Source organism: Equus przewalskii, chromosome 13, assembly GCF_037783145.1.
Source record: "Equus przewalskii isolate Varuska chromosome 13, EquPr2, whole genome shotgun sequence".
Classification (NCBI taxonomy): domain Eukaryota; kingdom Metazoa; phylum Chordata; class Mammalia; order Perissodactyla; family Equidae; genus Equus; species Equus przewalskii.
In genome coordinates, this window is record NC_091843.1 from 57907617 (window position 1) to 57934905 (window position 27289).

General features: G+C 42.3%; 1 protein-coding gene across 6 annotated transcripts in view; it reads left to right on the top strand.

Annotated features, from left to right (window-relative positions):
• Nucleotides 1–27289, top strand: part of MCC (MCC regulator of WNT signaling pathway) — a 407992-nt gene that overhangs the window by 151217 nt on the left and 229486 nt on the right. Inside the window, exon 2 of one of the 6 annotated variants that reach the window (XM_070571269.1) lies at nt 15332–15500. The exons of the other annotated variants lie outside the window; for them this stretch is intronic. The gene's annotated coding sequence lies outside the window, so the exon portion shown is untranslated. The remainder of the gene's footprint in view (nt 1–15331; nt 15501–27289) is intronic. 6 annotated transcript variants of the gene reach the window in all.

Here is a 27289-nt window from a genome sequence, read left to right on the forward strand (position 1 = left end):
GAGGAAAGGGGAAAAAAAGGAGACCAGTGTAAAAACAGCCGGAAGGCAGATAGAGGTGATGTCAGATTACCAACCATGAAGGGAAAATGAAAGGAAGGAGCCTTCACTGTGGGGAGAGGGCTGGTGGTGGGAAGAGAGGGGGCTTGGACGGGGGAAACCCGAGTAGGTCTGTGGCGGGTATCCAGCAGTGAATGCAGTCCGCCCCTGCCTGGGGCTCTAAGTGTCTTGCTGCTGTGCTGTCCCTGCTCTGGTTTGGACTAGCGTTTTGAGGTGTTGGCCAGATGAGGTAGAGCCATTTCCTAATCCCCGTGGTTTCCACTGTGCTGTAGAAGGTTGGGAAGATGTTAGGAATGAGGGCTTACCTTAAAAATGGGAGGTGGGGGAAGAGGCACGAAGACCTAAGTGATTTTTTTTTGCCAATTTTACATTCGGGGAGAGGTTTCAAATCTGAAATAGAACCTAGGACCCTGCTCTGTTACTAACGCCTTAATGAGAAGCCTTTGACTTATCTTCTAACGTCATTTAAAAATAAAAAACTAAGGGGCATATATCTTGCAGAGAGTCTTTCCCAGGCCTTTCACATTGTTTATTTTCTACGTGAAGCTTTAACTCTCTGTCTCCTGAACTGTGCTATTCAGTTACCTTTCTTTAAAAATGAATCACAGATTTAGGACGAAGGCAGCTAGATTGCTGAATCAAGAAAGAGGAGGTCTGGGTTGACATGAATAGTATTGGCAGGTCAGTGAGTGCATTAGATGAACCGAGAGTATCTATGAAACTCGGGAGGTAAAACTCTCCAGTCTTTGCCCAGTTGTACCGCTCCTTAAGCATTCCTTAGAAAACTTGTGGCCACTGGAAAGAGTTGAGGGTGTTTCGTGGCCGCTGCATGAGTTGGAGCAATAGTATTTGAGCATTAGAGGACATAGTTTTGTCTCTAAGGAAATAAAAAAGTTTCTGCCCGATCCTGTCCTTGACCAAATTTTCTTTCCTCTCCCGCAGTGTCTGGTCATTCGGTTCTGGCCTTCCTTTGAGGTTCAGTGATTTAGTTGCGCCTCTGTTCCCCCAATCCTAGTTTCCTTGCAGATTGAGTAGTTGCTGTAGACTGGAAGGGTAGCTATTTTTAGTTTTCATATATGTTTTAAATTAGGGTATGTCTAAGGAGAATTTGTAAGGCAAGGGAGTGTGTGTGGTTCATTCCTTGTGGACCCTAAGTTTCAGTTCAGTTTATCATGGGCAGTAGTTGGAGCATTTACCTTTTCTGTAATATCCGTAGATCAATATCCATATGGATCCACAGATCTGAATACAATTCATTTATTTTTCTTACATGAGGTCTTTGTTGTAAAGGAGTTTCTTCTTTTCACTCTAATTTCTCCCTCTCTTTTTTTTAAGATTGGCACCTGAGCTAACATCTGTTGCCAATCTTTTTTTTTTCCCCTCTCTTCTTCTCCTGAAAGCCCCCCAGTACATAGCTATATATCCTAGTTGTAGGTCCTTCTGGTTGTGCTATGTGGGACTCAACCTCAGCATGGCCTGATGAGCGGTGCCATGTCCGCGCCCAGGATCTGAACCGACAAAACCCCAGGCTGCCAAAGCAGAGCACGCGAACTTAACTGCTTGGCCCCGGGGCCAGCCCCTAATTTTTCTCTTAAATACTGGTTTTGCTTTAACGTCTTGGGAGGGCAGAGTTGTCATCCCCTTTTGATGGTAGGTTCCTTCTCCTCACCTGGAAGCAGAGCTAATAAAAACCCTCAGGGGCCCCTTTAGTGCCATATATCTTATTACCCAGGAGCCTCACCGCTGTCTGGAGGTCACCAAGGGGTCAGATTCAGCCTGATGTTCACCAGGCATTTCAGGGGCAGGAAAAACTCTGAAAGGGGCCAGCGTTATTCTAGGTATCATGAACAAGAGGCCTCTCTCATTGGCGTTGACTTGTGAGCTTACCGCTTTTACAGGGATCCTCTAGCCACAGGAATCATTGAGTCTTTGACATCTGATTCCATGACATCCTAAACAAGGGGGAGTGACTTGAATCAATTTCTGGTTGTAATCTGCTGGTCCTGTTCCTGAGAAAAGCATGTTTTGACAGTTGAGGTGTTGGCTTCTGCCTATAGTGCTCCGGGAATACAAGCAAGGCGGGGTGGGGGGCGGCGTGGGATTTGGGTGTTAGGGACTCAGGATGAGGAGACGTAGAGCGGGGTGTTGGGCATGAGGTGTTTTGCATGTGTGAGAACTTTAAAATGGAAAAACAGGAAATTCATGAATGTGTTCCTTTTGTGTCTTTAGTTTGAACAATAGCTGTTTAAGATCCTGTGAGATGATTATAGGAGATAGTAAAATTGCCTCTACCTATGGACATTCAAAATGTTTTTATTTATCCGTGGCTACAAATGGCTTATATCAAGTCTGAACACTTTAACCAAAGCAAACTAATCCTTAGCGTTAACAGTAAGGCAAAAGGAAAATTTGAGAAGCATGAATTGGCCATTCTTTTTTCTTGGCTATTTGCTGTCCCTATCAAAGACTCAAAGGATGTTTTTCTTTTTCTAATGTGAGGTTAAGGAAGGACTTCAACATCAGCCAAATCAAAAGTACTTAGAAGATTAAATGTTTGGCTTTCAATCTCTCTCCCCTATGATCAGGAAGCAAAGTGGACTCAATTTCGGCAGTATTAGATTAAATTCTCCCAAACCTTGACAAGGTAAGGCTTTTAAATCTTCTCCCTCTCTGCCATGGGTTTTCAGTCAGCAGTTAGTTTTGTTTGTCTTGGAAAAACTTGTGGGACCAGTATGTAGTTTAACCTTGTTTCACCGTCACAATCATATCACTTGGTTCTTAGAATAATTCAGACTTTGGGAGGAAGATGTCTTAAGGTGCAGCATTATCAGGACACAACTTGAATTTACTCATCTTTATAGGCTATGCGTCTGCTGGATCTGCTTGTCTGGTAGACAGCTACCTATTTTTGTAGCAAAAGAAAAACTTATCTTAAGAGTTTGTTGTTTCCTGGCAATCATTTAGAACTCTGGGGATGAAAAAATATTCTTTCCCTCTGTAAGGAATAATTTGTCTGAAGCAATCAACTTGTATTCTTTGCCTTTTACACATTAAACAATAGACAGGTAAAATTCTCCTCTCACTCTTTACTTTGAAACCTTAGTTGCCCCTGGAAATCGCACTTCCTTTACTCTCTCCTTCTCTCTTTATTCAAAGCCTCTCTTACCTAAGATTATTGCGTTCCTGAATGTAGGCTCTAGAGGCAACTCCCCATGCTTTCACCATGTGCTTGTTGGGTAGCTGTTGAAACCCACATCTTCACCGATACTCTAATTATGAGGTAGATTTGGATGGGAGAAAATTGTTCTGTAGAGAGATTATCTGGTATGACTATCTCTTAGTGGCTTATGTCATAGATATACCTACTCTTTATCATCAAATTTCAAAACATCAGAGTTGGAAGTGCCTGTAAGACCACACAGTATTCCCACACCCCTCTATAGTTCTTTATACTCCTCTGTCTTTAGAATCACACTTCGTTGTAATGAGTTGTTTCACGTCTGTCTTAGCCACAGACCATAAGCACCAGAAGAGCAGTGTTGAGACCTGTCACAGAGGCTGGCAGTAGAAGGTGTTCTACAGGTATTTGAGTGAATGAACACCTTGCCTGTTCTCTCTCTTTCCTTTTTTATAAATAAAGAATTTGAGGAACTGATTTAAGTGTATGGTCTGAGGCTTCTTGGCTATCTAGGACTATGTCACAAATTGCCCCAAAATTTAGAGGCTTAGAGTAACTGTCTTACTTGCTCATGGTTTGGCAATTTGGGCAGAGCTCAGGGGGGAGGACTTGTGTCTGTGACTGGAGCTAGAAGGTCCGCTTCCAAAATGGTTTAATCACGTGGCTGACAAACTGGTGCTGACTGTGCTGTGGGCATCACCTCAGTTCTCTCCTACACGGGCCTAACCCATGTGGTTGCTTGGGTCTCCTCTCAGCATGCAGCTGGGTTCCGAGGAGCGGGTGGAAGCTGCCAGTTCTTTTAAAATGTAGGACTGATACGGACACAGAATCACTTCCGTGTGTTCTGTCTAAACTGCATGCTGAGCCCAGATTCAAAGGGGTGAAGGAATGGATCCCAGCTCTCCAGGGGGGATGTGACAAAGATTTTGCAACCATTTTTAATCTAGTCCAGAGGCCACAAAACAACAGAGTCTTGTCTAAAACCCTGCTCTCTTAATTCCCAATGTCTGGCAATTGTTTCTGTTGTTTTGTCTTTTAGCTTTAATTCAGCGGTTCATAATAGCTAACATTTTCTAAGCATTTCCCAGGTATCGACATGCTTAATTATCAAAAGACCCTACAAGATACAGTAGTTCCCCCTCATCTGCGAGGGATATGTTCCAAGACCCCCAGTGGATGCCTGAAACTGCAGATAGTACCAAACCCTGTATGTACTATATTTTTTTCCTATACATACATACCTGTGATGAAGTTTATTTTTAATTAGGCACAGTAAGAGATCAACAACAATAACTTCTCTTGGCATATCTGAATTGCCAGCATTACTACTACTCTTGCGTTTTGGGGCCATTATCAAGTAAAATAAGGGTTACATGAACACAAGTACTGTGATCCCATGACAGTCAATCTGAGGAGTTGGTTACTAAGTGACTAATGGGCCACTGGGGCTGATGGTGTATGGTAGTGTATACAGCAAATACAGCATGGATGCACTGGAAAAAGGGGTGATTCGCATCCCAGGAGGGACGGAGCTGGACAGCACAAGATTTCATCAGGCTACCCAGAAGGGCATGCAATTGAAAACTTATGAGTTGTTTATTTCTGGAATTTTCCATTTAATATTTTGAGACCATGGTTGACTGTGGGTAACTGAAACCGTGCAAAGCAAAAGAGAGGACTACTATACATTCTATTATGTCCATGTTACAGGTGCAGAAATTGAGGCATAAAGAGGTGAAAAAACTTACCAAGATTCTACAGACTATAAATGGTAGAGTCAAGAGGCAGCGCAGGTGGGCTTTCTCCAGAGCTCCACCGTGTGTATGGTTTCCTTTCATTAGTTTCTGTTACTGCTCTCAGCTTTTGATCATGTGTTCCTAGGAAGGAGTATTCTATTTAATAAGCCTGTTTAACTTGATTTGTATTGTAATCTCTGTGCAATACCCAGATAAATGTTTTTGATAAAAATGAAATGGATATGATTAAAGGGATGTGATCACTGTCATCACCTCCAAGTGGCTGAGGAATTCTTAGGCATTGATTTTGCAGAGCCCTAAATGCAGATTTGTTGATAAAGAATAGGGTGATCCTCATCCAGGAGGCCTTCCCTTCTGTCCCCCTTTCCGGCAAGGGAGATGGGGCACCAGGACGTCTGTCCCACTGCTTACGCCCTCAGAGGTGCCTGAGGGTTTAGTGCTACAATATTTGAGGGGCCAGAATGAGAATAAGGCTTCTTCTGTCACAAGACTTGGGATTCTCCCATTCCTGCAGGTGGGACTCTAGGCTCCTGCTGCTAATAGGCCAATCACTATGGGGCTGCAGAGCACTGAGGTTGGTGAAGAAAGCCAGGGAACTCAGAGAGGGTGGCGGCCAGGGCTGCGTGGCAAGACAGCTGCTGGCAGCCAGGGCCTGAGGAAGCACGTGCTGAACGTGGCAGTGAGGCCATGAGTCAAACCCAGCAGGCAAGGGGAAGTGGATCAAATGTGGCTAGAACCAGGTGGTAGGCAGAGTAAGAGGAAAAAGGAGAAATGTGGTTTGAGGAGGATAGTCAAGACCAGGCAGGTGATCGGGAGCTGAGACGGCCGTGGACCTGAAAGCAGAGAGAGAACCTTGTTTCTGAGGAAGTGCCTTGTGCAATGGGGAAGTTTCTACCGTAATCCCAGGACTTTTTCGTCTTAAGAAAGTACTTACAGGACTGCGGCTACCAGCTTTGAGGTGCTAGAACTTTGAGCAAGCGGGGCACCCATCTAGAGTAGGGAACGTGATGGTGATCCCCAGGAAATAAACTTAAGGGTGCTGTTTTAATGGCTGCCTGAAGCTAATTTACCCAGCGCAGGTCGTATGTCCTCCAAAGTGGGACTGTAACTGGAAGGTGAAACCTGCATTTACGGCAAAATTCAGAAACTGTTGATGAACAGAGATTTCAAATTTAGGTTTTGATCCAAGAAATCAAATTTCAGAAAAACAAGATTACGTTTTTAAGTAATCTCTAGATTCTAGGAAAGAGGTTTGTGTTGACAAGATTAAGAATCAGAAAGTCACAAAAAGACTCAGAAAATTGATAGTAGTTAGGATGTGGAATTTTATGTCAGCAAGAGGATATCATGGCAGAGATAAATTATATGCACGTATTTTCTCAACCCCTCCAACCGCACCTAGATTCCTAGCAGTGGTTTCTTGAAAAGAAACGAGGAGAGAATAAGGTGGATTACACAGATAAACAGAACTTCAGTTTGTATAGTAAATATTTACTGGAGCCACAGAGCTATTCCTCTCTTCCTAGCAAATATCCTTTTGCTCTTGCTGAACAGAAACAGCCCAAACTAGCACATAGAGGAAAGAGGACGCGTTTTGGAAGGTTTGCGTCATCATAAGGAGTGACTGAGGTTGTAAAGCACTTTATGTGTGCAAATCTTTCAAGATATTTCTTAAACTCAGCAAACACATTAAACCTTGAGAAAGGTTAGGAAAAAGAATCCAGAATTAGTAGCTGTTGCTTCTACTTGTCGTACAAAAAGCTACAGGTTAGGGTTTGTTAACTTGGTCAATAAGCAATAAAAGCTATTGGGCTGGGAAAACTGTGTGCTAAAAGCTACTTGATGCTTTGGTTGGTGGGATGTTTTGTGGCGTATTCCTTGTCACGATGTTTGATCAGTGCTTGGAACACATATGAGACATATGGGGCCAGAGGTGGAAATGCGTTTTAAGCCAAAGGCTGTAGTGTTTGATTACCTGAGAACAGAAAGGTTCACGAAAACCCGGTGTGTGTGCACGCATGTCAGTTAACAACTCCAGCTGGATTTGTGAGAACTGTTGAAGCAGTTCTCAAGGGAAGAATGCCAACATGGAAAAAGATTGCCTGGCATTTAGAAAAGCAGTGGAGTCCTCTGGTTGGTTGTGTGGGACGAGTAGGAGTAATTGCTTGTCCCTGTTTCCTGTGGGTTGTGTAGACTTGTCCATATAATGCGTGACACACTTGCAATGACTTGCCTCTGCCAGGGCCCGTCCCGGCCTCCCAGGTTAGTTGTTCCTTCCTTCATCTGTCTTCAGAACACTTACTGTAATTATCCACAGCCTCCCTGGGAGACCATGAGATCTTTGAAGGCAGGGACAGCACCTAGGCTATATGTGACATAGTAGGGCATCAACAAACCTCAAAATTACTTTTTTGGACCAAATTCCAGTTGCCGTTTAGTGTGACAGGTGTGTTGGATTGACCAATTTTTTATTTTGCTTAGGGGGCCCATTTGAGGGAATTTATTTGCTTATTTTTACTGTAACTTATTCTCTATTCCTCATTTGCTTATTCATTCAACAAATATTGTTGCCTTCTACATGCCAGATGCTGTTCTTAGGTCTGGGGATACAGACAGACAAAACTGATGTAGTCTCTGTTCTAATGGATCCTCCATTCTAGAGGGAGACAGATAGTACACGTGACGGATATATGTCCAGTGGTGATAGGTGCTAAAAAGAGAAAATACATGGGGAATGAAGGAGGGAGGGGTGCTATTCTAGTGATCTGGGAAGACCTGTCTGTGGCAATCTTTGATTTGAGACCTGAATGAAATGAGGGGTAGAGCCATGTGAAGGTGGGGGAGGATCATTTCAGGCAGAGGCAGGAACAGGGCCAAGGTGCAGAGACCAGAGCATGCTTGCAGTGTTAAGCAAGGAGGTGATGTAGCTGGGAGTGCAGTGAGCAAGGAGAGAGCGAAGGAGGTGAGGTCTGAGAAGCTAGATCACCTGTAGTGTCGTAGGCTCTGGGAAAGAATCTGGACTTCTCTGGAGGATTTTGAACATGCGCCTGCATTGATTATTATGGGGTTTTTTTATCCTTTTCATATATTGTTTTATTGGGGCAGGATGAGGGAGACGTTGGGAAGAGGAGGAACTAGCAAAGAAAAGGCCAGGAAGGTTGTACCCCAGAAGCCTGTTAAAGCCAGTATTTTCAGAAGAGGGTAATCAGTCACCAAAAGCTTCCCGTTTTGCTTCCCTGACTCCCTTAGAGCCTATGCACATTCCCAAACTTTCAAATTCTGTCACTTTCTCCAATCAGAAATAATTGTTATATACCATGAAAATAAACTATAATTATTTTCGGACATCTTCAGAGTATTTGAGTTCATTTTCCCCTTAAAAGGAATGGTTTAAAGAACTGAATGGCATGGACACTGACCAAGAATGATTTGAAAACTGCCTTCCCTTGATGGATGGTCCACTGTGGATGGATGCTGATGGTGCAGAATATGACTGGGTCTCAATTAGAATAGCTGGGCTCTACTTATTCCACTGTCACTTGGACCAGTTTCCTTCCATCATTTAGAATCACTGGCTTTATTTTTATGAACTTTAGTTATCAGTTTATTGTTTTATAACAAATATAGCTCCAGGGATCCTAGAAAGCTGACATTTTTTTCCTATTGAAAAGCTATTTGAGAGATGATGACCAGAAAGTTGCCTGGTAAGCATCGAATTGGACAAAGGAGATGCTTTTAATGGATGGTGCCATTAAGTTTATCTTTGATTTGGAGTTTATCTTATCCAAACCATTTGCATGACAGATGAGGAAACTGAGGCCCAAATAAGGCTGGCTAGTGGCAGAGGGGGAAATGTGGAATCTAGATTTGCGTGTGTGTGTGTGTGTGTGTGTGTGGAGTGAGTGAGAGAGGAAGATTGGCCCTGAGTGAACATCTGTTGCCAATCTTCCTCTTTTTTTTCCCCTTCCCAAAGCCCCAGTACATAGTTGTATATCCTGGTTGCAAGTCATTTCTAGTTCTCCTGTGTGGGATGCTGCCACAGCATGGCTTGATGAGTGGTGTGTAGGTCCGCACCCAGGATCCAAACTGATGAACCCCCCTGGGCTGCCAAAGTGGAATGTTCGAACTTAACCACTGAGCCACAGGACCGTCCCCTAGATTTTTTTTTTTTTTAACACCCAGGGATGTGTTTTTCTCTTCTACCTCAACTTCCTCTGTTTATCTCTCACAGGATTTGCTTTAAAGTATGTATTTTGTAATATTCTGTAATTATTTTAAAAGGAGAAAGTCTAATTCTTCAGGAAATCTTGTCTACATACGATATTACCGCTAATCACTCTATTAAAATAGAGCGATATTTTTAGCTCTAACTATGATTCTTAGGGGTATTGTAGTTTCTCTCAGTGGGTTTTTATGGGTCTAGCAGGTGTAAAAATCTAAAAGAGCAGTTTTGTTCTTTTTTGGGGGGAATAATGAGATGGCTTACTGTCTGGCTGGTTTGCTAGCTGCTGTGTATTGACAGTGCATGACTTGGTCAATCCTCTTATCCTTTTTTTAAAATTGTGGAATAATACATATAACCTGAAATTTACCATTTTAACCATTTTTAAATGTATGGGCTCTGTGGAGTTAAGTACATTGCGATTGTAGTATAACCTTCATTACCATCCCTTTCCAGCCCTTTTTCATCTTCCCCAACTGAAACTCTGTCCCCATTCAACATTAACTTCCCATTCCCCACCTCTCCCCAGGCAACTTACCATTCTATTTCCTCTCTCTGTATGAATTTGACTAATCTAGATCCTTCATAAATGGAATCATACAGTATTTGTCCGTTTGTGACTGGTTTATTTCCCTCAGCATAATGCCTTCAAGGTTCAACAGTGTTGTAGCATGTGTAAGAATTTCCTTCCTTTTTACAGCTGAAGCATATGCCATTGTTTGCATATAATGCATTTTGTTTATCCATTCATTTGTTGATGGACACTTGAGTTGCCTCCACCTTTTGGCTATTGTGAATAATACTGCTATGAACATGGGCGTACAAATATCTGTTTGAGTCCCTGCTTTCACTTCTTTTGGGTATATTCTCAAAAGTGGAATTGCTAGAACATATGGTAATTCTATCTTTAATTTTTTTTTTTTTATAAAGATTTTATTTTTTCCTTTTTCTCCCCAAAGCCCCCCGGTACATAGTTGTGTATTCTTCGTTGTGGGTTCTTCTAGTTGTGGCGTGTGGGACGCTGCCTCAGCGTGGTCTGATGAGCAGTGCCATGTCCGCGCCCAGGATTCGAACCAACGAAACACTGGGCCGCCTGCAGTGGAGCGCGCGAACTTAACCACTCGGCCACGGGGCCAGCCCCAATCTTTAATTTTTTTGAGGAATTTCCATACCATTTTCCATAGCTACTGCACTATTTTCCATCATTCCCACCAGCAATGCACAAAGGTCCCAACTTCCCCACATCCTTGCTAACACTTGTTTTGTTTTGTTTTTTAAGTAACAACTGTCCAAATGGATGTGAGGTGGTATCTCATTGTGGTTTCTGTTTGCATTTCCCTAATGATTACTGATGTTGAGCTGCTTTTCCTGTGCTTATTGGCCACATGTTATTTGGAGAAATATCTATTCAAATCCTTAGCCCATTTTTTAAATTGGTTTGTTTGGGATTTTTTTGTTGTTGCATTGTAAGAGTTCTTCCTGTTTTTTGGATATCAATTCCCTTTTCTCCTTAGTCCGTGTCTCTTTTTCTCCGTAGTTGTGGCTTTGCATGGCGCTCACTCCTTGGTGTTTCCAGATGTAGTAACAGTGAGTGTAAAATGAGACGTGGGAGTAAATTGCGTCTCCACGGAAAACACTTGGGCTCTCCCAAGCCCAGGGGGCTCCTTCCTCCATGGTGTCCAGGAAGAAGTCACTTCCTGATGCATTGTGGAGCCAGCGCGCATTTCACAGGCTGACACCCAGCAACTCTCCTTCCAGACAGACTAGCAATTCTAGCAATGTTAGGCAGATACCAGAGTTAAGAGTTATGTTCATGGCATTCAAAGAGTTACATTTCTTCACTGACATGCTGTGATTTCACAGTATTTAAAGAGGAGTTTTAGGAGAGGGCTTTAGCAAGAGGGGCCTGTGGAGAGTAGCCAGGAAGTGTGATAACTGTTTCTTTATTTCTTGGTGCTGTGAATCTAATCCTGGCTAAACCAAAATCTAATTTATTTTCATGCTTGATTGGGAGCACTTTTGATTACGTGTTTGGATGCAAGTAAGTCATCCTTTAGGAGAACTGTGGGAATGAGATAGTCCAGGGGCTGCTGTGCCCGGGCTTATTGTTAATAGGGTGTTAATAGTAAGTAGGGGGAAAATAGGTGAGTTCGACCTCAGGACAGGACCAGTTTTTCTTCCAACTTAGGATGGGTAGATTTAAACTCAAATTTGAGCTCCTCCCTTTTCCAGGATGCCCTGATAGAAGCATGGGGCAGAAAGCCGTCTGCCTTCTGGTGTGACTGATAGAGCGACTTCCAAGACTGTTTCTCATTTTGGGCTTCTGAGCTACTTATGAAAATGCTTTCTGGACATACATGTAATTACTCCCAAAGAAAGTGTCTGATGCTGATAAAGCTGCCTTCAAACCCTTTAATTCCCCAAGTGCCAAAGATGGAGCATCTTTCTTCTTTGGCATTAAAATGTCCCCAGCTAGCAATGATGACATATTGGGGTCAGGATAATATGTTGAATGACTAGGAAAGTTCTCTTTTTTTGGCCACCTTCTTTATGAGTTTCTCCACTGCGTCCAGTCACTTAATTCATCACCTCAGTCTGTCTGTCTGTAAAATTATGTGTAGTAAAGTTGCAGGCTCTGAAATCATGGCTCTGCCACTTGCTAGCTCGGTGACCTGGGGAAAGTTGCTTTTCTGGGCTGCACTTTCCTATTAGAAAATGATGATAATAGGAGCATCCACCCGAGACAGATGTTGCAAAGACCAGTGCCATAACCTATGTAGTGCTTATCAAAGTGCCTGGTGATACTGTTTGTCAGCTCTTGCTGCTGCAATAATCCCACCACCACCACCAATAATAATAGTTGTTGCTATTATTATTATTTTGCTACTACAGGGCTTACTTGCTACAGTCAAGGTGCCAAGTAGAAGACAAGCACTTTATAAATTGAACATTAGTAGCTGTAGTTGTAAGTGAGCGCTGAAATAATTTAAAAGAAGTTCTTAAGTGTAGACGTCATGAAGACAATATCCAGATACTCTGAGTCTCACTGTCTGCTGATGTTTTTCTCTCTGGATCTTAATGCCAAAAGCTCATTACCTGGGAAAACGTTCTTCCAAATATTGCCAAGTCTTAAAAAAGAAAGGTGGGTATTTCCTTTTTTGGATTCACAGAGCCAGGATAATCATGAGCTAACAAGTGGCAATATTAATTGCTTTTTAAATTTTATTAATTTTGTTTTTATTTCTATTAATTTTGTCCTAGCTATAGTGTCTTCAATCCCTGTTGTACCCAGGAACTGGCCTTAGGACGACCATCCTAGTTGATGGTACAGCCTGAAAGAGGGAAGGCCCGCCAGGCCACTGCCATGTCCAGAATAAGGTTGCAGAGAAATAGACCAGGCTCATGTATTGCGCAATTACGTCTTTCATGGAGATAAGGTTTTATGAGTGATGCACACTTTGTGAATTCCCTTACAAGTTATGGTCGGTTAACTGGAAGAAGGTTGCAGTAATGCCAGTGGGAGCTTTGCTTTGGAAAAGCAATGATGGATGGAGGAGGCACATCTGCTGGAGGCGAGAGAGGAGTCTTCATAAATGGGTTCGAGAGGGCTTGGGATGTGTCCCACAGCGGTGAAGGCCATCTCTGTTTCCATTTCCAGCTAACTTTTTCATTTGAAAGAATTTTGATTAAAGCCTATGGTACCTTTATGGAAGTTTTGTCTAATGATCATAAAGGAGAAAGTGGTGGAATATTCCCTCTCGTGTTTTGAAGTTGTTAGGCAGTTTGGTCATTTGCTGCAGAGTATATTCCTGATGGCAATGGGAAGGAAACAGACAGGGGTCATCGACCTAAGGCTTCAATGTCTCACTTTTCGGTCGTGAAGTTTTGGACCCCTTGAACTTCCATCTCTAGCTCATCTCGGTGGCTGCTCCTACAGTGATGTTACCTATTCCCATGGCTTAAACTACCATCTCAAAGCTGTTGCCTCACAGCTCTGTATCTCCAGCCCCGAGTGATGTGAATGTCCAACAAGGGAAAGGAGAAGCACAGTCTCATGTAATACAAAAACTTCTCGTAGTTAGTCCTCTTCCTCCCTCCTGTCCTCTCAAACAAAACCTCATGCCAGTCCCTCCTCCTGCAATGATTTCCCTTCACATGGTCACACCAGCTCATCTTAGGCCCCACAACATGTCACCTTCTCTAGAAGGCCTTTCTTACGTCCCAGTTAGTGTCGTGCCAAGTACCCCATGTGGTCTGGCAACACTCCTTGTTTCTCTGACTTACCCCTTAGCGGTCTATAATACAATCCATTCCCATATTTCTCTGTCTCAGAAGCTTACTGATGGCCAGAGAAATACTTTCTTCTCAGAGCACATTCTTACAGTGTGGTTGACAGGGTACATGACAGCTAATAATGATGAAAATAAGTAAAAAGAAAATAAGACTAAGAGAAAAAAAAATACAGAAGGGCAACTGTTTTGTACCAACTAGTGGTGCAAGCCCCAGGTTCCCTCTCCCTGAAGTTGGATCCTGACTAGACCTCCCCACCTTCTCCTTCTGAGCGCAAACTCTGGGCCCCAGGGGCCTCTCAGGTCACTGGGCTTGGAGAGCTTTGCTCGCAGCCGCATCTCACGGAGCATCTGAGCCTGGGTCTGGGTATTTTCTCTTTGGAAGAGAAGAGATCAGAATGGAGGCAGTTTGGAAGCAAGTTCTAGTTCTGGGATGGTGGGAGTAGCTCCAGGAGCTGGAATCAGATTGTGTTATTGTATTAGAACTGATAAATATGAAGAATGGCAATGCTAATGGTTTGTTAAAATACTTCAAGTAAAGCAATATGGTACAAAATTACTTCTGTTTCATCTTGCAAATATTCCCTCCGTTTATGTATATCAAAGGCTAAATCTGTACTTTTAAAGCATATTGCCTTCAGTACAACAAAGCTCTGGTTGTTTGATGATGCACAATAATAGTTCTGATATTCAAAAGCATGCTGTTGGAAATTATGGTTGTCCATTGATACGCTGATTAATCTACAGTAAAATTGTTAGAACTTGTGAGGATGGTAAGCTAATGCCTCTAGCCTTATCAAGGTTTCTTTCCAAATTAGAAATGAATTTGTGGTATTTAAGGATAAGGATGTGGAGAATAATTTTATATATAATGTGTCCTATATGTAAAAAGACTTCTTACAGAGGTAGGAAAGTCCCTGCAGTTAAGCTTCAGTATTCATTTGCAAGTGACAGAAATATGTTAATTGCTTTTCTTGGGTGAATGATTCTTAATCCAGTGGGAATGATAAAGATTTCAATTCATTTCAGTAATTTAGGTTTTTAAAAATATCAGTGTTCATAGGTTACTGTATGGAGCTAATAAGGGATTCCAGTAAGGTCTGGGTTACTGGGTAGATTTCATTCAAAATGTGACTGCAGTATTCCTCAGTGGCGGAATTCAGTTTTCATCAAAGCAATCAGCCTGTGATGCTTTGGGTGACTGTAAGTGCCCTGAACCACTGGCGTTTACGTGGCCTGGATGGGAAGATTGGCGCCATTATGCCACAAAATGGTGAGGCTGATGCGATGTCTTATAAATACTACTTAGCACAGCGGTTGGAATTGAGAAGTTAGCATGATAGTTATATGGAGAATTCTGAGGTTTAGGACTTAGATAAGAAATTAACCTTTTCGTTGCTCTTCTGTCTGTCAGAGAGCCTAGATAAAGACTGATGGGCTTTTCCCTTTATGCTCCTATCTTTAATTCACCAAGTAAATTGAAAAAACAATTAAATTGCTTTTTAAAAATACTCTAACATATTAATTAGTAGGAAGAGGCTAGCTTAGGAAGTAAGAGGTCAGATTGTAAATATCTGGATAGCGTATACCAGACTATATAGTGATAAAAATGATGGCAGTTTTCTATAGTATTCAGGAATAACACTCAGAAGTGCTAAAACACTTTGCATGCATTTTTTTATGTCATTTCCCTGCTTAGCTCTTTTTTTGTTTTTTTTTTTTAAAGATTGGCACCTGGGCTAACATCTGTTGCCAATCTTCTGGGGTTTTTTTTTTCTTTTTTTCTTCTTCTCCCCAAAGCTCACTAGTACATAGTTGTGCATTCTAGTTGTAGGTCCTTCTGGTTGTGCTATGTGGGATGCTGCCTCAGCAAAGCCCGAGGAGCAGTGCCATGTCCGCACCTAGGATCTGGACCGGGGAAACCCTGGACGCCGAAGCGGAGCACACGAACTCAACCCGTCAGCCACGGGGCCAGCCCACAAACTCTTCATTTCTGGGTACTCAATCCCTTAACTCTTGTTGACCTCTCCAGCTATATCTCTGGCCACTTTTCACCCTCACATTCTAATCTCCAGCTAACTCAAGTACTTTCAGTATCTTCAAGGTGCCTGGTTGTCTCTTGACCTCAGAACTTCACATTTGCCCTTCTCTCTTTGGTATACTATCCATATCCTCAACCTTTGCTTCTCTACTTCCTGCTCATCTCATAGGACGTAGTTTAAGTGTTGGTTCCTCTGATAATATTCCCTGACATTCCCATTCTGCTCTAGATTCCATTCTCTCCCCTGTGCTCTGATAGCACTGGCCATTTCTGCAATATAGCACTTACTACACTGTGCAGGCTTGGTATTTCTTTCCAGAGTGGCTGCTGTTCACCATTGATCACTAGCATTTATAGCACCTAGCCTTCAACATTCTCTTCTGAGTGAAAGACCTTAATTTAAACCTTGCAACAGTCCCATGACACAGGTTCTATCTTTGGGGGTGTTTGGTAGTGAGGGAATGGAAGCTCAGACAGATTAAGGGTCTTGCCCAAGGTTACACATCTAGTAGGTGGCAGGACCAAATTTAAACTGGGATCTGATTCCAGAAGTGCCTGCTGTTTGCACGATGCCTACAGCCTTCTCAGACCATGTAGTCATGGCCTCTAGAACTGGCATCTATAGGACTGGGATTGGTGGGTGGGTTGATAGGTTGCAGGGAAGGAGAGGCACTGGGAACGATGTCCAGGTTTCTGAGAGAATTATGCTGATGGGTGGGAATGGAGATTTCATGTGAAATCCAGTTTGTGGGGAATGATGAGTCTGGATTTGGGCATGCTGAATTTGAGAGGCCTGTTGGTCTTCCAAGTAGAAATGTGCAGTAGGCTGTAGGATAATAAGGCTCAGGAAGAGGTCAGGATTTGAGAATCTCTGATCCTCCTGGCTATTCACTCACCATGCAGATGAGTTGATGGCTGATGATGTCGTCTCTTCCAGCCTCTCCACAGTAGATGCCTATACCTCACGTACCACATAAATAGGGAGTAGTATGGAGCAACCAAATGGTGTCGTGTACTCAAACGCAGGTCAAGAGACCATAGTCTCTGCCTTCTAGAATTTTATGTGTATATAATATATACACAGGCTTATGGTTCAAAATCTGCCAAAATAACTGAACCAGGTTGTGCTTTTTAAGGTGTGGTTCTTTTATTTTTTAGGAAAAATCTGATTAGTTCATCATATCACATGAGCATTTCTGTCTTTGATTCCTCCTTAAAGAAAGGGCAGGGTAAGGAGTGAGGGGTATGTGGGTGTGATCATAAAAGTAATGCATGTACATACAAGATTCAGAAAATAAATGAGAAAAAAATTCTTCTCATTATACTAACATTTTGATATGTTCTTTTAGTTAACATTTCTTTAAAGGGATCATACTTCCATTTTACTGTATTATATCCTACTTTTTCTCATTTTTCTTGAGATATATTTTCTTCTCAAAAACTTGCTTTAATAACTCTAATAGTCCATCTTATATGCTATTAACTATTGAATCAATATTTAGGTTTTCAATCTGTTCATATAAATAATGCACTTACATAACTTTGTGTTTTCTTATGTCTTTAGGGCAAGTGGGAGGAGGGAGAGGGAGAGAGAAAATGTGTGTAAATGAAGAAACTGAGCAGTGTATTGTACAGAGTTGGTGTCTGATGTTAGACGAGAAAAAATAAGGGTACCTTGAAGCCCTGGGGTGGTCTTTGTAAAATAATCCAAAGTCTAAAAAGGTCAGCTTAAAAAAAAAAACAACAAACCAAACACACAGAGCATAATAAATTGGGACCATCTGTTGTTCTACCTGGGGCTGCTTCCTCCGTCTTCTGCCTGTTGCTTATTTAAGAATGCCTTTAAAATGGTAAAGGAGTGCTGCTCGAGTGTCAGATGGCACCGGGGAGGGAGTGCAGAGAGTCCAGGAAGGCCGGGCAGCAGGTTCTGGAGCAAGCATGGGCTGCTGCACAATTCCATACTGGTTAGCCTTTGGGGCAGCATACCTGTGACCACTGTGGCCTTGACATTCTGATCCATGGGGTATGGGATAGGGGCTGGGAGTTAGCCTGCCTTTCTTTTTTTTAAAGCGGCCAGGTGAAACCAATTTTAGAATGATGTTTTTAAAAAGGATATTTCACTTGAACATCTAATAATGTATTACTTGCTTCTTTTAAATCCTTTGATACTTACCTGTCTCTGCATGATCTGATGTTAATCTGTTGTCACAAAGTCTTCTGTGAAGCAATCTTAATTGTGGGAAACTTAATCCCTGGGGCCCATTGGAGTCCTTTTTAATCATAGGGACCAAAGAATGTTACCGTTATGAATTGCTAGGGTTTCTCTGGGTGGACAGGTTCCAGCAGAGCTTCCAGACTAAGACAGACTGGGAAGAAGGACCTGACCACCCACTTCCGAAAAAATTGGCCATGAAAACCCTGTGAGTAGCAGCGGAGCTTGTCTGATGTAGCCCCGGAAGGTGAGAGGATGGCATGAAAAGACCGGGCAGGGTTCCGCTCTGCTGTCTGCATGGTCACTAGGAGTCAGAATCAACCTGACCACCCTGAAAACAAAGTGTTTCTTTGTTTTAATGGTGACTTTCTATAAATAACAACAGAACTGTTAATTGGAAATCCCTAAATTGAACTATGTTTCTAAGTACGAGTCTACGGTTTAAGGCTTTATTTAATTTTTGTTTAAAGTAGAGATGACCAAAAGGCTAATCTGGAGCAACATTTAGCCTGCTGGCCTGGCAGACTCTGATTTGTAATCCAATCTAGTATCAGAGTAACTATTTTAGCAGAATGGAGGAGGGCCTGCTTGTAGCTTCAGGGTGTTCTTGTTTTTTTTCTTTAAAGGAGCTCGTTAATCCAACAACCCCCCTGGATGACCTCCTGACTGGAGGCTTGGGTTGCTGGGATGGTCTTAGGTCTTTGCTGCTTTCGGGAAGAGAAGGGAAGGCCGCAGGCCCCGTGAGTGGATCCATCTGCAAGACGGCATTGCTTCCCCGTGGGTTCCCTTCCCTCCCTCCTCTGGGGTGCTGAAAGCCCGGCTGGGAATATAGGCAGGGTGCAGGGAGGTGTCACAGCCTGGTTTCCGACCCAGAAATGTCATTGAATGCATACATGTTTCCTTAAGCATAAGGTATAACATTCATTCAGAAATGAGTATTTATGGAAATAGAGTTGACTGTGGGAAACTGGATGATGAAAGCTTTCATACTTGGTGATTCCAATAGTCCGGTATTAGGCCCATCACAGGATTGTTGTGTGAACTTGACCAACTGAATGATTGGAAATAGCTTTCAGAGTGCTACTCTGGCCTCAGTTTCATGAGCCTTCGAAGTATCTTTCATCAAAATTAAATGATCCCAGTTTAGTACAGATGCTTCTCTATTGGTTTCTGCCTTTCCAAGGAGGAAATTGGTCTGCTAAGAATTACACCATTCTTAGCAAAGCAGAGGAAGGAACTGACCAGTTTCTAATGCCCAGAATCTGGTTTATACTCTGCTCTGATTGCTACTACACGTTGTGACAGGCGTCCAGGCTATCAGAGGAAGTAGGTGTTGTCTGATGGAGTGAAGTAAGTCTCCGTGGCACTCTTCAGTGACCTTCTGGAAGTGCCCTGCCCTGCCTTATGTGGCTGGTGGGTGTACACGGTTGAGTCACTTGTGTGTGCTGGAGAGGCTGGCATTTCTCTGTGCAGAGGTGGAACCCTCCCCCTGTGTGTCTGGGTACAGATAAACCCTGAGAGTAGCCCATAATTAGGAGTGGAATTTAGGAGAATGACATGATAGGCAGAACTGGGAGGATGAAGAAAGGAAAAAGGGAACAGAGCATATTTCACAGAGGAAGGGCTTCTTAAGTATCCACCCTTGATGTTACTCAGTGTTTCCTTTCATCATCGAGTTTATTATCATGGATGAGGAGATTCCTGATCTTATTGCCATGGTCATTTGGGTAGTGTTATTTGCGTTTCTTTACTTGACCCAGTTTAATCATGAAAATGCCCTTATTTGGTCCTGCTGACTCTGTTTGGCACCACTACGTGCTTACTCTCACCCGTCTTTTCTGAAAGTCCTGTTGCATTTAGTCTCTACAAGTACATTTTAAGTGCTTTAAAATGTGGCCTTGGGGCCAGCCGGTGGTGCAGCGGTTAAGTACGCACGTTCCGCTTTGGCGGCCCGGGGTTCGCTAGTTCAGATCCAGGGTACGGACGTGGCACCGCTTGGCAAGCCATGCTGTGGCAGGCGTCCCACATATAAAGTGGAGGGAGGATGGGCATGGATGTTAGCTCAGGGCCAGTCTTCAGCAAAAAGAGGAGGATTGGAGGCAGATGTGGGCTCAGGGCTAAGCTTCCTCAAAAAAAAAGAAGAAGAAGAAAGAAAAAAAATGCGGCCTCATCTTGTTTCTCACGCTAAAGTTTTTCCTCCCCTACGAGCTTGTAAGTACCCTCAGTGGCTGGGAATGGCTGGTATTTTATGGACTCTTCTGCTGTTCCCCTGTAATAGCTAATACAGTATGGGAAAATCAAAGAAGACCCAACTGAGAAATACCCTGTGTGTTGAAGGTGTGACTCAGAACAGAGCACAGAATCCTCAACTCCCAGCTGTGTATAAACTTCTAAGATCTCGTTGCTCTTCCACAGTGGTTTCCCTGCAGGCAGCGTTTAGAAAACCCTGAGCAAGTCAGAATCCTCTGATCCCCTTCTGTAATGTGCTGTAGCTCATAACGAAACTCTGCCAGGAAGCGAAAAGGACACATCTTCATGGCATTCCTACTGTTTTCTAGGAACTATGTATTGACTTGGTAATTGGTAATGAGTCAGTTTCCTGCTTTGAAGGAAATGCTGCTTTTCTCTTTCCACTCCAGAAGTTTGTCCAGTGTCACTCTGACCCCCTCACATGCTCTTCTGATAAATACAGTAGATTAAGAGATTCCTTTATTTTCCTTCCGATTATCATGGGATTAATAGTTCTCTCTCCTTAGTTCATTAGTGTTTTCACATTGGTGACATACTAGTAGTAACTTCTTTAAACTATTCCTTGCCCCGTTTCTACAGTCCCTGTTGCTGGCAGCCCCCAAAATCAGCCACCCTGTCAACGTTATTACATTTTTGTGATTTTTGTGCTGCCTACTCACGTGATGGTCAGTGGCTGGGTTCACTTGAGACTGAAAATGTAAATAAAGGACAACAAAGTAAAAGGAATCTAGTCAGAGATGATGGGAGAGTAATGTCCCTTAATTCATTCACTGGAGTGTTTCCTTGCAATCCATGCGTTATCGTATTCATTTTAAAAGAATAATTACTGTATTTTGTTGAAAGAATAGGCTCATAAATTCCAAGAAGTTAATTATATTTTGTTACTGGTGTTGCTAGAATTCTAATAAGCTTATTCCTATTTCTAGGTTAGCTGTTGGAAAAGGGAACATATCCTAACGTGGACAAGTGTATCCTGATAATTAGAAATTACTGAGAAAGAAATAATGATATTTTGTCATTAAGAGAGTTTTCTTACACTTGGTTATGCTAAAATGAGCGTGGTAGAGCCTGATTTTTAAATTGAAGAAGGAAATTAAATTGCTTCTTTATCTTTTTATGTAGGTCTGCCAGGGAAAAGGGGAAGAATCGTGGGAGAGCATATCAACCTGATTGTACTTGCAAGCCCTTCTGAGGTTAAAAAGAAAGAAAGAAAGAAAGAAGAAAATCTGCAGTATTTTAGAGATGACAGCAGAATAAATATGGTCATACCACTAGGCTTACAGTATTAAATAGAGATGATAATGCTGACTCACATTTGAGTGCTGACTGTGTGCCTGGTGTGAATGGCAACTTGATACAGAGAGGTTATAGAGCTTGCTCAAGGTCACAGAGTAAGTGGCAGAACCTCGGATAAGTAATCCATACCTAGTTCCCTTTGGTGACACTGAAAAAAGATCAAGATAAAGATAAAATATAAACAAGCTAAAGCCAAACTCTGATTTTTAATGCAGAGAATTGAATTTAAAGTAACTATATTCAAGTTGATCAGTCATATTTGATTATGTAAATACTCTTACTCATTTGAGTTGCTGTTAAGGTAACCAGCTGTCTCAGTTTACCCAAGAATTTCAATGTAAAAACCACAATAGTCCCAGGACCATCTTGTGGCCGAATGGTTAAGTTCAAGCGCTCCGCTTCGGAGGCCCAGGGTTTTGCTGGTTCGGATCCTGGGCGCGGACATGGCACCACTCATCAAGCCATGCTGAGGCGGCGTCCCACATAGCACAATTAGAAGGACCTGCAACTAGAATATACAACTATGTACTGGGGGCCTTTGGGGAGAAGAAAAGAAAAAAACACAGTAGCCCTGAGCAAACTGGGACAGTTGGTCACCTTATTTCTGGTGTTGATACCAAGTTTTGTTTCTAATTTCACAGTGGGAAATTCTTTACTAAAGCAAGGCTCGCTGATCATAAGAACCCTTTTTCTTTTTTCTTTATAAGCTAGATCTCTTGTCTGTGGTTTTGACTGTCTTCTGTCTAAAATTTGAGCCTGAAGAACATCATGTGTACACGATGCTTAGCACTTACTTAATAATTTGTGAATCCAATGTTCTGGGTAGTTGGTAGAAGAGATAACAATTATGCCTTTCTTAGTGGTGGAGAAACTGAGTCAAGGAAAAGCAAAACATTTCTTCTGGCCGTAGGAATCCACTACAGCTGAGTCAGCGGCATCATATCCTGTGAGTCTGTGCTTGGAGATGTAAACAAGGGCCTCTTAGATAAAAATATTTCCTTCCATTATCTCAAAGTAAACATACTCCATCATTTAAGGGTCCAATTTTAGGTAGTACTGCTGTAATCAATGACTTGGTTAAATTGCTTAGTTAAGCTAAACTAATTGATAGAAAATTTAATGAAGCAAATATTTTTATCCTTATTTTAGCAAACTTAATTTTCCTCAAGGAGAGATTAAATTAAACCCCGATCTGCCCATTTATTATAGGTAGGGGAATTTAAGAGGTAAGGTGAAATAGCTGTCTCTCTGTCAAAGGTTTCTCTTAACAGCTGTGTTAGTAGTATTTGGGCCTTTCAATTTACAGAGAAAAGATATACTGGGCTACCTGGAAGACAACGTGTGTGGAAGTTAGGGATGTAGCTCAAGTCACATGGAATTTGGTTTTGGAATTTCCATTTCTCAACTTTCTAAGCAGAGGCCTTGTTACCATGTTCTCTGCTTCATCTGGTAAACTGAAAAGATAAATGGGCCTTGCATCAGAAAACATGAAGCACTTCTCTATCCCATTACGTGGATAAAAAGAGTCAGAGAGAGGTTTAGGTGGTACAAAAAGAAAGACATTGATATCTAGGGAGCCTGGAATTTTTATTCCATATGAGGTCAGCCATTAGTGACTAGACTTGAATGCTTTATTTTCTTTATCTTTCATTTTGTATGATTCTTGTTTTTTTATAATAACAATGAATTTGATGTGTCCCCATGGTAAATTTTGGAATTCTGTCAATGAAAGGCTGAGTCCAGCTCCTCAAATCAGTACACTTGCATGGGCTTTCTCCCCACATTCTGTCGCAATTAGCTTAAGTGAATGCCTCCCGTGGTCAGACGTCCGGACACCGATGACCTAAGGCGAACAGCCCTGTTATCCATTACTGACTCTTAGAGTGATTGCATTTGTGACTACTTAGGCTTATTTAAGAAAGGATAAATTGAAATTGCTAAGGAAGGAAGCTGTTTTGTCTTGAATGAGTCGTAAGCAAATTTTTCTAGTCCAAGAGTGATGAAAGCAATCTCGATCTTGCTCCAGTACCCTTTCCTTATTTAGCATCCTAAAATTTGATGTGAATGGAAGCAAATTTTGTTAAACAGCTGTGCTCTTCCCCTGAAACAATTTATGTTCCCTTCCGGCTACGGTTAAGCTTCTTATATCTTATGTTTCAAAATTTCAAAAATGTAATTGTGCTTCCAGTAAAATCTGTGGGCGTGCTTTGGTGCTGAGCTCTGTGTCCTCCATTCCCTTATCTCTGAACTAAATCTTGCAGTAGTGAATGAAAAATAAAAGCAGTCTGTCAGTGGGGTATTCTTGCTACCCTTCTCGTAATCATCTTTATTGCCATCGTTTCTCCTGATTGCTGCTCTGACATTTCCATGAAAATTACCAAGGGCCGCTGAACTAGATAAATTAGGCCCTTTCTGACCAAATAAAAAACCATTGACATTTTGGCAGTGCTAAACTCATTAACAGTATTAGCCAGGAGTCCTGCTTTTAGTAAAGCTCCATCCTGGGCATGTGACTGTAGGTTGGAGAAGATAAAGACCTTGCAGCTCCTAATTAGCAAGTGTAATAAATGGCAAACAGTTTGTGGGAGTCCCTGAATAACATTAATCCGATTTAGGAAGCTGTCACGATTTAATAATTTGTTTCAGTGTCAATGTGAAAAAACACATTCTATGGATAGGAAGGAAGTGCTTTTTTGATGTATCATCGTTGCAGTAGTTAAATTCAAGAGGTAGGAGTTGAACCACATAAACATTCTTTATCCTTCAGGATTTCTTTGAAAAAGCTTATAGCAAAGAGTTCATTGGCCTCTGGTTCCCCTCAGTAGAGCCTGTTGGAGTCAAAGGGCCTGGTCCCCACCTGGAGAGACGTTGCAGAGCCCTGATGCCAGGAAAGGAGCTAGCCTGCTGGGGTTCCGTGGGTTTTTGTAAGCAGAATTATTATGCCTTGTCTGCCTCCAGCTTGCAAAGCAGGTCTGACTTTTGTTTCTGCATCCTTGTCTTCTCTGTCAAATGCTCACCCACCCCATAGTCCTGCTATTTCTACAACTACCTTCACTGTTTCTGATTTTTGCTGCCACTTTTCTGTTGTCCCTTTGGTACCCTTTGCTTCTTCCCTGCATTCTCACCTTTGAGAAAAAAGCTGGCCTTTACAGAAAACACACAGAAAACAGTCACTGTTAATATTCCTGTCCTTGTCTTCTGTACTAATCAGTCAGGATACTATTAGGTATAATGGTTGGCTTCTCCAAGCTGGTCTGTCTTAGCTGGTGTTCTTTTCCCCTTAGACTCAGTATCTGCAACTATTCTAGAAGCCACACTAGTTCACAGATAACCAGAGATTAATGGATTATTCTTAAAAAAATCTACTTCCCAAACTAAAGAGTTTTTCTTTTGCTGATAGCTTTTGGGGTTGTTATATTAGACAGTTAAATGGGTGAAGTATTATTTCTAGGAGCTCATGGTCTTTGATGGTCGATAAATTTAGCGACACTTTGCATATAACAGTATTGTAGGCCTACCTACTGGATGAAGGGAAGACACAGCAGATGTAACACCATCCAGCTGCCTGAGCTGCCTTTTGACCCTCACTGGGAGACAGAACGCAAAAGTGTCTTCTCTTGTTATCTAAGGATCAGGTTAGTCATGCAAACTTTTAATGCTGGGTGTTGAGAAAAACAATGTTATGGTTTGGAATGGTCAAAGGAAATTGTTGAAGTGGTGCATCCTGAAGGACTTTGCATAAGCAGGAAGAAGGGGTTTCTGGTGGTGCTGGTGCTGTGTATGTGGGTGTGAGAGAGAGATCCAGGGAGAGTTGAACACATAAGCATGGTTAGATGAGACCTCTAGGCCAAGTGGGAAAGGGTAGAGTTCAGCTTGACTCCTGAGGACCCCTGTGTATTCTGTGCTGAGTTAGGTACTAATATCATTGGCTACTCTATGAAAAGCCATTGCAGAGTTTTAGTAGGAAAATGGTGCTTTGAGGAAGATGAATTTTAAACATACTTGTGTAGGAGTGTTTGGGTAGGAAGATGTGGTGATGAGGGAGAAAAAGTTAAGGAGTTATTCAATAACCCAGGTTTGTAGAGATTAGGCCTGGGTTAAGATGGAAGAAGTGTTGGATGCAAGAGTGACAGAACTGGGTGAGTGAGAGATTGTGAAGGGAAAGAGTCGAGAGGAGTTGAAGATATAGCTGGACTCTCTTTTTCCTTCGTTATCCATTCTACTTTATTTCATTCTACTTTAAGATGAGTTCTGTTCGGCAGACATATCTTATTTATTAGATGTGACATGTACATACAAAATTATTTTTAATAGCTTTATTGAGAGATTCATATATGATAAAATTTATCTGTTTAAAGTATACAATTTGATGGTTTTTGTATATTCACAGGAGTGTGTAACCATCACCACAATCTAATTTCAGAACATTTTCATCATCCCTGCAAGAAACCCCGTTAGCAGTCCCTCCCTGCCCCTGACCCTTCTCAGCAACTATAATCCACTTCTGTTACGATGGCTTTGCCTGTTCTGGAAATCATACAACATGTAGCCTTTTGTGATTCGCTTCTTTTGCTTAGCATCATGTTTTCAAGTTTCATCCATGTTGTAGCATGTCTCAGCATGTAGCTGGGTTTTGATTTGGCTGTTATGTGGGTGGGAAATGGTGCCCCTGACAGAAAGAAGCTCGGAAGTTGAGTGGCGTGCCTCACCTGTTGGATGGGAACGGTAACGCCACCCTCTTTACTTCCCAAAGTTATTCTGAAGATCAGATAATGTGTATGAACATTTATTTATCTTATATAAACTTAGAGGTTTCTATGGCATATTTTGCTGAAGAGAAGACGAGCTTTAGGGATAAAGGGATAAAATTTAGACATCATTACATTTGGGTTGACGGTAGCACATGTGTGAGTTGCCAACCTGAAGAGCCTCATGGGAGGTCACACTTGTTGGGTCAGTGGTTGAGTCTGAGAGCTGATGAGATTCTCCAGGGCAGAGGGTGGAGGGAGAGCAGAGGGCTGAGCTCTGGAGAAGGCCTGTTGTGGGAGGGTAGGAAGAAAAGAGCTACAGAGAGAGAGGCTTGGGATACATGGGAGCGCGAAACCTGTTCTGCTGAAGTGGTGTAATAATGCAATCATTGCTAAGTTCTCTCACTTAGCTAACTGTTGGCCAGGTCATGTCTGTGCATGCTTCTCTGACCCAATTTATTATTGGCCCAAGCTCACTTGCTCGCTGGTCAGTAACTTACACCCTTATTTAAAAAAATAATAAAAGTGAAACAAAACAACAAAGTTCACTGGGCTTTGAATGTGACCCGGATGCCCAGCTAAGATTTCACTACCTGATGTGTTGGCTTGAGCTTGACACCTGATCTGTTAGGTTTTTTTGTGTGTACGTGATAGTTAGCTCCCTTGCTGGGATGTTGAAGATCACCTAGATGCAACTAGATGTGCAAAAAGACTTCGTAAGTGCGAAGATGCTTTTAACTGTAGGGGAGTGGTGCCGGCCCATCTGCTGCCTGTCCTGCTCCCAAATGAGTGCAAATAAAGCCAGATATAAGATAGTGGGGATTTCCCAAGGACTTGCCCTGGCTGATTCATAAGAAGCCCTGCTGTGTTGTGTAACACATTTGTAAATGGTGTCATTGATTGTTGCTGGGCAAACAAGAGTCCCACTTTGGGAGAGAACATTTAGTCTGACTTTTTTTCCTGCATAGATTTTTTTCAGGGGAGGTGGGGATTTTTTTGTGGTGGTGATAGGAGTGTGTGTGTGTGTGTGTATGTTGAGAAGGTTGAGTGGGAGAGGGCAAACAAGCAAAAAGAAATATAGATGGAAGGTGGAGGTGGTTGTGACTTAAGCTGGAACCCAAAAGTCTAGATATATTCCAGGTTTCCAGGAGAAGGAGTGAAGCAAAGGCGAGACAAAAAAAAAGCGTTTTTCCTGGAGTTTGGCGGGGGACCTTGGGGTTTTGTTTTTGTTTTTGATGA